The sequence below is a fragment of the Erpetoichthys calabaricus genome, chromosome 9 (genome assembly GCF_900747795.2).
Source record: "Erpetoichthys calabaricus chromosome 9, fErpCal1.3, whole genome shotgun sequence".
Classification (NCBI taxonomy): domain Eukaryota; kingdom Metazoa; phylum Chordata; class Cladistia; order Polypteriformes; family Polypteridae; genus Erpetoichthys; species Erpetoichthys calabaricus.
Genome location: NC_041402.2, coordinates 166,182,679 through 166,196,296, shown reverse-complemented (window position 1 = coordinate 166,196,296; position 13,618 = coordinate 166,182,679). Strand labels below are relative to the sequence as shown.

The following is a 13,618-nucleotide window of genomic DNA, read 5'->3' as shown; positions in this document are numbered from 1 at the left end:
TATGGGTGTCTTCCAAATATCAGAATTACCTCTTATATAATTATGTTTTGTTTAAACAGTGATTTAGAGGCCTCCTTAACTTTTGAATCTCATTTTTTGAAGCTGTAAATAGTAGTTTTGTAAAATGTGTTTTATGCAATCATTCAAGCCACATCACAATGCTGGGGCTATTGACATTTCCAGTCGATTAAAGCATCCCAAGCCAAAGGCAGCCACAATATTTCCTTGTATCTTAATATAAAATTTACTAAACTGAAATGTCCTTTTAGGGAACTATTTGTATCATTAGCTGAAATAGGGCTATGGTGGTTAGTAGCATGGGTTTGCGGCTTGAAGGACTGGAGCTCATTTTTCTGCTCAGTTTATGTTACATGCTTGTAAAGTTTTTTCCATGTTTTTGCTGACATCCTGCAAGAATTATGTTCTGTTCTGCATCACAAAGGCTAACTGATAAATATAAGTAGGCTTGTTGTTTGTATAGGCTTGCATGAATGTGCCCTGTGACAGACTAGGTTTGTTTCTACTGTCAAAATGTAATCTGCACCTTTATTCTGAAGGAATCAGTTACCAGTGGATGAACAGAATTTCATATTTAGCGGGGCTTTAAAATGATCAGTTGGCACAGTGATTAACATTGATTGCCAACAGTTTTAGATTGCTGGGATCAAATCGCAAAAAAAGAGGATTTTACATGTTCTCCTGAGTCTGCATGGTTTGTGGTCAAGGTTTTTCTTCACACAACCTTAAGATGTGCATATTAGGTTAATTGTAACTCTAAAATTAACTGACCTACATGAGTCAAGGTGGTTGCTGGTGCCTTGACCAGTTTTAATAACATATCTCCATGACTCTCAACAAAAATATTTCCATTCAGACTTGAATTATGGGTGTCTTCCAAATTTCAAAACTGCCTCTTACATATTTTTTTTTTGTTTTGATGGCTGAAATAACAGTAATTTAAAGGCTAGAGACTGGATAAGTAGGTTAGAGAATTGGCTCGTTTCAAAACTTGCTTTGCAGCCTCCAATTACCACACAAAATGCTTACTCTTTGCAAGCAGTAATGGTGGGCATATAGAAAAACTCTTCACTTTCCTTCTTTGTTCTTATTTTCTCACATATTTAGATGTCTTGCTGTCTTAAAAGATGAAATTCATGTTTAAGGTGTAAATTATATTTTTGAAATGTCTGAGGGGTTTGGAGTAAATACAATAGATGGTCTGGCTTAAGAAAAAACCTCCATGAATAGATAACCCACCAGGTTGTAGCCTTTTTTTACTTTGCACGCATGTACATTTGTTTTTTATGCCTTGGTTTTTATGACCACATATGTCCTCGATCAGCCAGGGCGAATACATAGTAGAACGTGTGAATGTGTCAACCACATGGCTGCCTAACAGTAAGACTTACTGGAATTCATCTGAGAGTGCAGTTCTTTGTTTTTCTTTTTTCTAAATACTTTAAGCACTTTTTTTGCGCAAAAAGTTATGTGAATCTGGAACAAACTACCAAGCGATATATTTGAGGCAGAAACCTTCATAACCTTTAAGAAGTATCAGCTTGGGGCAGCTTAACTATGAGTTAAACACATGAGCCCGATAGTCTGAACGTCCCCTTCTTAATTGTCACATTACTTACGTATGTTCTTAAAACTTCCCATTACTTGCCATTTTCAAACATCTTAAAGATTGAAATTTAAGATTATTGGTGTCTCTTGGCCTTGAATGAATGACCAAAAGTGTGCATTGCAAATGGATGGCACCACACCCAGAGCTGGCTTCTGTCTTGCAACTGTTGGTGCAAGGACAGCGTGTTGCTTATAGTGAAAAAGTCAGTTACAGTAAATTAAAGAAGAGACTCTGAGTGCTAAAATGTATACTTCATAAAATGTTAAGTATTTCTCTCTGCATTTGTCTTTCATCTGATAACATGTCATTCTGAGTTTGTTTTATTTTGTTTACTATGCATGTAATTATAATTATAAATTTAAATACATGGACCCTTTAGTGGAACGGTGGTTAGTACTACTGTTTCACAAACACATTGAATATTGGTCTTGTCACTACCTCACTAGAGATGACATTATTGCTAAGTTCATCTGATAGGCTCTGGACTCACAGGACTCTACTGGAATAAAAAGATTGGACAAATAAATAACTTAATGAGTGTGATAGTGGTAATTACAGCTAGAGGTAATTACAGTCTAGAGATGTGGGCTTGAAATCTACCCCAGTCACTGTCAGAATGTGGAGTTTTCCTATTATTCATTTGTTCAATATGTGAATATTCTGGTTTTCTCCTTCATCTGAAACACTGGGAGTTACAGTTAACTTTTATTTGCTTAGCAGAAGCTTTTATCCATAACAGCTTACAAAAGAGGGGGGCTATTTAGGATCAAGTGTTACAAAAGAAGGTTATAAAATTCATCATCATAAGTAAAGAGCTCAGAGCAAAATATACACAAGTTACAATTCTTATATTACACAAACCTAACAGCTATTAGTTGAACCAAAAAGTTCAAAAGTTTTTTTAAATGCATTGATGGAAACCCAAGTTTGAATGGAGGTAATCAATTTGTTCAACCAGCTAGGAACTACACGAGAAAACAGTCCAGAATGAGACTTGATGTTCCGCAGAATTTGTATCAGCAGATGCTGGTAATCAGAAGACCTGAGTGGTTGAGAAGGAGCATTGGGCCATAAAAGTGTCTCCATATGTATAGTTTGACATGTCACACTTACCTTTGTATGAGTGACTGAGGCTGAATGTGAAGTGTACCCTGCAATGGACTGGTCTCTTGTTCAGGATTTTTTCTTGTGCATATGGTGCTGCTGTGGATATCTTCTGCTGCCCCACACCTTGCTCTTGGAAATGAGTGCTTGATTAGCACAGTAGAGAGCACAGCTGCCTCACTGCTTTGGAGACCTGCATTCAAATCCTGGCTCATTCATCATACCTATGGAGTTTCTGGATTTGCATTAATTTATTTTTTCACCTTGCATTATCCAATTTCCTTTCACACCCTGCATAATAGGTATATAGACAGCTCAAAACTGGCCGAGTCTTATGAATGTGGGCGAATGCATACTGCACTAGATGGTCATCCTGGTTAGTTTCCACCATGCACTCAAAGCTGACAGGATAGGCTTCATATACTGTAATAGTATTAAGTGTCCCCTGAAATGAGATGGATAGAAAGCTGTAATTTTAAGTAAGTAAATATTAAAACATTGAAACTTAAAAGCTATTGTTTATTTTTATGCATTTTTTATGAAACATGAATGATTTTTGTGAGGTGATAATAAAGATTTGTGTAGAATGTTACATATGTTTGATGTTTTTGTCCTAGCATCAAAAATTGATATTGTTTCTTTTTTCAGGTTCTTTAATTGTTTTCTTATTGTGTCTTAAATTTTGATTAAAGGATCAGTTTTGGTAAGATATTAAGAATCTACTAATAAGAATGTGCAGTACTGAACATTGTAGTAATGGAGGGCCCACTTTTACACACACCATACTAATTCCTGTCATAATTCTGAAAACATCTGTCAAATCATCTTCTTATTTTTTTATTAGATTTCATATAAAGACAATAACATTCCATACAATCAAGTTGAACTTATACAACAAATGACTTCATAGACAAACTAGAAAAAAATAGAAAAGATGAAAAAAAAAGAAAGCAGGATCAAAAAGAGACAAAAATCTAACAAAACAGAATTCAACTCCCACCCAATATGTCATGTCACCTTTTAATACCTGTTTTCTTATAATTAAAAGGATCAACTGTTTCAGTCTTTGCAGCCTTGAAATCATTCTCTTTGTCTTTTACTGGACTTTCATTGCTATGTGTTTTTTATGTTGGAACTGAGAGACTGGTAAGATCCCCAAAGTCCCACGGGTAACCTACTCTTTGGTAATTTATACCATAAATCTGTGATTCTATGTTAGCAAAATTCTGCATTAACTTTCTACATGTGTCTTTGTATTTTTATTAAAGAACTCATTTCAATGGAAGAGTTGGCTGCAAAAGTTCTGTGAATAGAAACTGTTAAGCTATTTTACCTGTTCTGATGATTTTGGAATCATCAATTAATCAAACTAACCTAACTGAAGATATTTACAGAAAACTGGAATATCTGGAGGAAAACTCAAAAAGATATTTGGAGAATCTGAAAATTCAACAGGCAGTGATCATCAATATCTTAAGCATGTGATAGATAATGGGACAACACTCTAGCACAATGATTAAAGTAGTTGCCCCCAAAACAATGCAGTTATTGAATGTACTGTATGCAGTTTGCTGGTTCTCCCTGTGCACTTTGGTTTTCCTCTCACGTTGTAATGACATACAAGTAGTTTAACTGTTTGCAATTGTTGAAGTGGAAATAAATAATTGTCAGCATGCCCCATTTTTATTGGCTTCCTGTTCGGTCTCATGATGCGGTGTAAATGGAATAATGGCTTACAAGCACTACAAGCACTGAGATAGATAGATAGATAGATAGATAGATAGATAGATAGATAGATAGATAGATAGATAGATAGATAGATAGATAGATAGATAGATAGATAGATAGATAGATAGATAGATAGATAGATAGATAGATAGATAGATAGATAGATAGATAGATAGATAGATAGAGATAATGTTCTAACATTAAATAATATTAACTTTAGATAAACTGCCACCATCTCCAGGATTGGTTTCTATACCCAGAGCTCATGTGAATGGTTTCCAGGAGTATTTCTGTAATAGGCAATAAGTTCAAGAAATGATTGGGTGAACTGTGAATACAGTGTATACTTATCGTTTATACATTGGACTAAGCAACACAAGACAGCCATTGTAAAACTCTATGCACACTCACTCTATAACCCTAACTTGACTGTGCTTTCATAATGCAAACTGTGTGATTTGAAAATTAATACAATCATCAACTAAGTAAATGAAATATATGAGCTCAATAATATTTCAAACAGGAAACCTGCAGTGTATGAAAATGTGTATTCTACTAATTATACTAAAAACAGCAAATGTCCCACCAATCCAAAACAAAGACGGCCTCTATTCAGTGTTCTTGACTTGCTTGTGCTTGTGAAGGAACAGGATGTGGCAGTCAATGACCACAAAATAAAAGAAATGGTTTAAGAAAATGGACAAATGTCTCTGTTTGTGCTCAAACTATCACTGAGTCACCTCTCCAGACAGTAAACACCTAAAGAGATTGCTGTCTATGTAAGAAACACCTCAGGCCAATCAAAAGATGTCACTGCTCTTTGTGGTTAATATCTTCACACACAAAGTTTACCTTTCAGCTGGTCTCTAATGGTGTAAAAGAGTGCTGTTAATTTACAGTCTAAATGTATACATCCAAACATTCATTCTTGCAAACTGAAATGATGACTGTACCAGAGGCTAGAGATCTGTGGGCAGAATGCAGTTTCTGATGCACACCCAGAGAAGCGGTGCACTTTAAATGGCATTTCCTCTTTCCTCCGTGCATAGCTTTATTCAGTTAGTCATATGCAAAACCTGAAGTCAGAATAATGCACAACTGAGTTTTATGGTATTAAAATTACATTCTGTCAGCACTTCAATAAGCAATCAAAAAGAGTGACAGTTGTAAGGTTCAGCATAAACAGCATGAATTGGCCAAAAAACAGAAGGGGAACAGGGAAGACATTAATTAACTTTGTGGTTGAATCTCTATACCAACATAAGAAGCTAATTGTTTAGATTTCAACTGAGTTTCAATTATCATTTAATTTAAAGTTTAATTTTAATAATATGCTGTGTCATTAAAGCACCACTGAAAATTGTCATTCTTGTCTGTAGCCTGGCTGACTGAAGTTTTGAACAGAGATGACCCACAGAGTGAGAGTACACAGTTGTCTATCCTCAAGACATGGCACCCTCATGACATCCTCAAGAGGGACTCCTCTCTGTGTATGTTCTTATACTTGTTTTGTATATTCAATACATTTTTCAGTAGAACATGCAAATGCAATGATGCCTAAATGATTCATATTTTTGTTAGCTGGTATGTCTCCTTTATAAAAGTTATTAATACAAAACATAAAGGAAGAATTATTGATTTTAGGAGAAACATCAAGCACCTGCAAAAGACAATTATCAAAGACCAAAAAAATTGTTGAACCTTGCAATGACTTTTCTTATAGAATCACAGACTACTTCTAAATCACAACAGAGAATATGGGTGCAAAACATAAAATGTTAAGTTGCAAAACGTCAATTTTTGCTAACCTTTCTAGTGTCAATGTATGTTGTGCACACTTGGTTTCAAGCTTTTAATGTTAGCAACAAAAACAGGAATAATCAAGTTGTGAAATGAAGTAATTAAGGTCTAAAAGATAAAGCATGACAGAACTGTATAATGAGCAAGAGATGCAGAAAGTAGGATGGAGTCACTTAGATGGGGCTCATCAATTCAAATTTCCAGTTGTAGCCATCAGATCTAAGGTTCCAGATAAAAAACGACCAGTTCAAGCATTCTGTAATCTTAACTACAATTAAGCTTTCCATTAATTTCATTTTAATAGGCATCTGCAGGCTTAACTTGTGGTCTTTAAATCTATCATTCTTATTAATGACTGGTTCAATCTTAACGATGGATTAGCTTTTTATAAGTATTACAACATTGTATCATATACAGTCGATTCTGCTTAATCGGACCACATCGGGACGCGATCATTTTGGTCCTAATAACCGGCTAGTCCGATTACAGGAACATGCCTTATACATGTGCAACCAAGACGGGACATGCTATAAGTAACATATTAAAATGTCATTATGACTTTTATTGTGCTGCACACGCGTATGGTGAACGTACAAACAAGAACTACGTATATGTACATGTACGGATGCTTACAACTTTGTTTATTGAAAAAGAAATCTACAAATTCTTCGAAACGAGCTACACGACACTCAGCATGCGAAGCACAATAAAAAAGGTTACATTACCAAATTCCAGTCAACGTTTGATGAACTTGTCTAGTGTTATCTGACGCAGTCTGTTGACGCACTGCACTTGAACAAAATCTCAATTTTTTTATTTTTAATAAATTTGCAAAAACCTCAAGTAAACGTTTTTCATGTTGTCATTATGGGGTGTTGTGTGTAGAATTCTGAGGAAAAAAATTAATTTAATCCATTTTGAAATAAGGCTGTAACATAACAAAATGTGGAAAAAGTGATGCGATGTGAATACTTTCCGGATGCATGCACTGTATATATATATATATATATATATATATATATATATATATATATATATATATATATATATATATATATATATATATATATATATATATATATATTGCAATTCACTTTGATCCACATCCTGCACATTTAACATGTCAGCAGTCTGTTGAATTTGATAAACCACAGAGACATTCTGTGGCTTGCCAGGCTGTGCTTCTGTTAATACCAAAAGCAGCAAACTCCATAAATGCACATAAGGGAAAAGTACTAAAAATGTGCACCAGACAATAGTAGCATCTTTGAGATAAATTTCTAGGAACTAGTTGAGTTTTCAATCACTTTTAATACAAGGAGATGTACTGTATTACATTCGGCAGTTGATTCAAAATCACCTTCAACCAGAAACAAGCTCATAAGTAAAATTAAAAGATCTATGATCTCAGAAGGATGATCAGTGCTGCTCCTTCATTACTCCAGAGTCCCTGGGCTCAAATGAAACATCCCAAAAATGTATTAATTAGGATAATAGGCGAATCTAATGCCAGTCTTCACTAGTGGCAGATGCTTTTCCAAGCTTTTCCTGTTACAGGAGCGATTGCAAAAGAAGATGTTGCACATTGATTACATCTAACCTATGCAACAGGCTTTAGGGTACTTACCCAGAAGGAACATACAGATCAAATTATTGCAGTAGCAAATTCTACATTTACTAATACTACTTTTTTATAATGCATTAAATGTTCACTTCTGCTTGCATTCTAATATACTGGGGGATGATGGTGAGGTGACACAACATGTCACCACACAGTGGTGGGTTTGAGTACTGTATGTGACACAACCTGTGCAGCATTTCCACCTCCTCTCAAGAACTGCATGCGAGAGTGGTGTTTGGGGGGTGAAGTGGGACGACCACCCTAGGCCCCGTGCCTAATGGGGCCACGCTTTTGAAGTCTGTGTGTCCTGTTCAAATGGATTTGTCAAGTTATATTCTCCAGTATATATCAACCATAGATCAACCATATCTCAAGACAGGCTTTGTTGTCTGGTGATCCTATCTTGTCCTATCCTATAGAAAAAGAAATTGCATCCAGATTAGACTATAAAGATGTCATCAACAACTTTTCCAACTGAAGGCAAGAAAAGTGGATTTTTGTCTTTGGACCTGGAAACCGGTAAGAGATTTCATGACAATGCCTCTACATTAATTTCACACTAGAAGGGGCCTGAGTTGCCTCGAAAGCTTGCATATTGTAATCTTTTTAGTTAGCCAATAAAAGGTGTCATTTTGCTTGGCTTTTCTCTACACTTCCTGTCGAAACACTGAAACTCACATTTTATTTGTAGGCCATAAACATGTCTGAATATTAACACACAAAAACATGTATCGCTAATGATAACTGGCTGACAAGACATCAAACTGAGTTAAGACTACGACATCCTGCATATCGAGACTCAGGGTATACTTGCAATTTGGGTACTTTCTAGAAGAGGCCCTGCTAATTTCCGCATGACACCACATCGCATTTTGCACTGTCGTGGGATTGTCATGAATTATGAATTGTACTTTTTTAATAGATTATATTGTTATATTTCTGCGGATCCTAAATACCACCCAGCAGATCATCGGCTGTTCTTTACCCTCTCTGGATGAACTGCACAGCTCTTGCAGGAAAAGAAGAAAACATCTTAAAAGACTCCTCACACCCTGCTCATGACATGTTCCAACTGTTGCCATCAGGCAAAAGATATACAGTAGGAGCATCAAAACAAAGACTAACAGACTTAATAACAGTTTCTACCCTGTTGCTATTTGGGCACTGAATGCCACCTAATCACCTCCAATGCAGCAGTGCAATAGATGACATCTTCTGCAATAGTGTTTCATGTGTAATTAAGGTCTTATGTTAAATGTTTGTGTTCTACCTCATTTCTTCTTATCCTTTCCTATCCTTTTTTAATTATATTTATTTATATTTTGACACCGCAGGGACTGCACCTAATTTGGTTGTATTTGTTACAATGACAATAAAGATATTCTGATTCTGATATATTTTGATAAAGTCTGAGTGTTATCTTGCAAAAATGTAACTGAATACTTTAATGAGAAAATCCGGTGTATGTTAACATTAGTTTTACTAAATTTGCACGCAAGTTTATACAGTCCACACATACTGGTAACAGCATTTGACGTAACTGGCTCCGCGTGGGGTTGGTCAGCCATAGGCCCCGCACACTCCTATGGCCGTCTCTGGCTGCATGGCTTTTCTCTGGGTCCTCTTGTTTTCTCCTCATATTTTATTGCATTTATATTGTATGGAATGAGAATTCTACTTCTTTGAACATTTGCAACTTGACATTTAATGAAATTGGCTTATAATATATCTGAAGATTAGAACAATTTTGACAAGAACAGATCATTCAGCCCAACAAAGCTCATCAATCATATTCACCTGATTTCTCTAAAACTACATCAAGTCAGCTTTTAAAGGTAACTCAAGGATTACAATCTGCCATACATCTTAATTGATTTTTCCTTGTGTCTATAGTTCTCTGTGGGAACAAAAAATGTTTAACATTTACATTTAACAAATTTCCATCTGTGTCTCCATGGTCATGTTGAAGAACTAATTTTAGCATGAGAACTTAGATATGTTGTACTAATTCCCTGCATAGTTTTGAATACCTGCCTTTTAATCTCCATTGGCTTAAACGTAAAGCATCCTGAATTCCCAGAATCAGACTAGTTGCTCTTCTATGGACTTTATGTAGAGCTGCAATAGAAACACCAAAATAGCACACAACACTCCAGATGACTCCTCACTAGTGCATTAAGCATAAACTTCACTTGACTCGGCCTCCATATGTTCAACTATAAAACCTAACATCCTATTAGCCTTCTCAACCTGTGCTATACACTGTACATGATCTAAACAGTGAGCAGTCCACTACTTCTTCCAGGTTCTTCTTATAAGGTGAAATTTCAAGTTTCAGACACTCATTATGTATTTAAATCTAACATTATTTTCTTCCTATGTGCAATAGTTTACATGTAATTATTTTAAATTTCATTTGCCACACATTTGCCCAAATCTGCATTCTGCACAGGTCCTTCCTTCTGTAATATTTCAGCTAATTTTAGATAATCTTCCCTTCCACCTACTTTGGTATGATCTGCACACTTAACTAGCTAGTTATTTATATTCTTGTCAAGATTATTTATGTTAAAAAGAGCACTCGCACTAGCACTGATCACTGAGGGACATCATTTTGTCATCACCTAATTCAGAGAACATTCCTTGCACCATGACCATTTCTTCTTGTGTTTAAGCTGAATTTGGCACCCATCTACACAGTGCACCTTAAATTCCCACTGGTAGATTTGAATAACAAAATACGTCCATTCTTATCAATGTTCATCGTTATTATACATTTTGAAAGTAATATCTGTACTATAAAATTACGCTTGATGTTAGAAAGCAGTCTATCTTTAAAATATGCAACGTATTGTGTACCTAGAGTTTGATGTTAGCACCATCTAGTGGGAAAAATATATAGCGCTGACTTTAAATTCTGAGCAATCACTGAATTAATTTGTGTAATACCGTATGTTGTGCAATTTTAATTCACGTAGGGTTTTTTAAATCCGATGATCAGTTAATTTATATTTGGCTTGAGAATGCGTTAAAGCACCAGGACATTAAGGCTTGTCTCTGTGATGAAATGCAACAGCGCTACCACTGCATCACCTACAGACAAACCTATTTATTTTACAAACTAGGGGGCGGAGCCCCCTGCTCGCTTCGCTCGCCAACCCCTGGTTTTGTGAATGACAAAGAGCGTGATGTATGAATGAGATATAGAATAGTGTGACGGTGTAGATGATGCAAATAGAAAGCAAACAATAAAGTGTGTGGCACAGTGTAAAGGTTTATTTGAAAATTTCTTTGTACACGCCGTTTAAGTGTAAAAGGTAATTCCAGGTCTGAACTTGTAATGTCAATGAAGATGGTTATTGTTGTGATCAGAGTCAAGTTTGTCAGAGCTTAGAAAGAGTTGTGTCTCTCCAGGAAGTAATGGAATGACTTGGGTATTTATGTTTTCCACATTAATATTTTTTGGACATAATATAGTGCGTTGTGTTAAAAGGGGCATTTGGTGTAATGAGATTGCTGTTCCAAATCTCTCTGTAACTAAGTTGTCGCAGATAAAGGCTTGAGGAATTGTAATAATATGTGGCTGAAGTCCATCTGTATTGGTGAGTGTACCATCTCTCAGTTGTAATAAGCAATTGTTATGATCTGGTTCTGGACATCGTATCTTTTTTACTAACTGTATCTTTTGAAAGCAATGCCAATTGTCTGCGTATTTTAAGGTGCACTGAACAATAGCTGAGTGCATGGCATCTGGAAGAATAGCTAATCACTGTCTAAAATCTCCTCCTCATAAAAGTACCTTTCCTCCAAATCGAATATTATTATTCATAAATGTTTGTAGAAGTTTATGAATGGTGTTGAGTAAGTGAGTTCATGCCATTGAACATTCATCAATAAACAACATTTTTTCAAGACGGATGTCACGTGCAGTGCCACCGTTAATGTTCATAGTGGATACCGATTTGTAGGATCTAATGTAGTTGATAAAGATTTCACTTTCAGGTACATCGTCAGTTATAAGCTTCTGTAGATATTCAGTATATGAATGTAAAGAAGGCAGTCTAATTTGACCCTTTTGACAACAACGTGTAAATGTATAACTTGTATTGCCAGTTGTTTCTTCAGGGAAGTGAACTGAATGACAATGATTGCAAATGACATTCATTAATCCGAATGAATTTTCCTGGTGTATGTTTTGCTTGTGCCATTTGAGAGGCGCGTTGTTGCATGTGTAGTATTTGGGACGTGTTGTTTTGGAGCTGTAATCGATTTGCCTGTGCTGTGTGAGAAGCCCGTTGTAGCCTTCGCTGCCATTAACGTATGTCTGAGACGGGAGGTGTTTCGTTTTGAATCCGTGCCTGTTGCGATGCAGCACTTTGATTGATAGTTTGCGTCATGTGGATCTAGGATGTAGATTTGTGCATATTTGCGTTGTTGATTTGTTTCAGGGTGCACTGTTCCAATGCGATGCAGTATTTGTGCACATATGCGAAAGCAGTATGGGCCATTGCCTTTTGGTGGCCTGATATTTACTCCGGTAGATGCAAAAGCAAATGAACTATTGTAGGATCTAATGCAGTTCATAAAGTTTTTACTTTTAGGTACATCGTTAGTTAGAAGCTTTAGTTGAGCTTTGCGTTTTTGGAGTCGAGACATTTTTTCTTTTAGAAATATGGATAAGTAATAAGGAGTATTGCACTCACTGTTAATATGGAGCCTTTTCTGCGGTTGAACGGTTAATAGTGCCTTATTGTAATGAGATCCACCTATGCTGCATAGCCGTCTATTTTGTTGTTTCTTTCGTGTTCGTGTGTTTGTTCCTGTTATCTTTTCCTTTTCGTTTTGTACCCGTGACCGTGTATTCATGACTTGTTTCTTTCTCAGCATGCGAAATATGGATAAGTAATAAGGAGGATCGCAGTCACTGTTAATATGTTTCCTTTTCTGCAGTTGAACGGTTAATAGTGCTTTATTGTAAGGAGATCCACCAATGCTGACACCTATGCTGTCTAGTGTGAAGGTGTTGATGTTCACTTTAGAATATGTGGCTTTGGGTGTCACTTCTTATGGATGTGTGTGTGTGTGTAGGGGTTGAGGATTGTTGTCGCGCGAGTGTCTTCTTTCTTTTTGTGTTCCTGTGTCTTGGTGAATCCCCCTCTTTGTGTGTGTCCCGTCCCTTGCTTGTAGGGTCTGTGGGGTGGTTTTGTGTTCTTTTTTTTGTGTTCCATGGGCTTGTTGAATCCCCCTCTTGGTGTGTGTCCCGTCCGGTGCCTGTAGGGGGGGGGGGGGGGGGGAAGTGCCTTGCTGTTGTGTGCGAGCCTCTTTTTTTTTTTTGGTCTAGTTTCGTGTGCAATGTGTTTCGTGCTTTGCCTGCGTTTGACTACTTTTTTATGTGCCTTTTCCTTTTTTCGGTGCTCATTGCGCCTCATTTCTCCATTTTTCCTGTGCTCACTCCTTTTTTCTGTGGTCTTGTCCGCCTCTCGCGGCCCCTCATCCGCCTCTCTCGCCCTCTTTTGTCCGCCTTTCTCGGCTCCTCAGCCGACTCTCGCGGACTCTTTTTGCGCCTGCGCAGTACGTCTTTTTGCAGCTACGGCCCATTGCCGGATGTGCCTGCGTCCATCATCCGGTTTAGCATTCTCGGTTAGTAATATGGATCAGTTTAGTCGGAGTGGAAGTGGTGTAGGCGGGGTGGAATACCCAAGTGTTATGGAAGATGTTTGATATATTTGATCACCATA

General features: G+C 36.7%; 1 protein-coding gene across 1 annotated transcript in view; it reads left to right on the top strand.

The window, feature by feature from the left end:
- The window catches only part of LOC114658237 (myelin-associated glycoprotein-like), a 115,605-nt gene that overhangs the window by 50,360 nt on the left and 51,627 nt on the right, over positions 1–13,618 (top strand). The gene's annotated exons all lie outside the window — the stretch shown is intronic.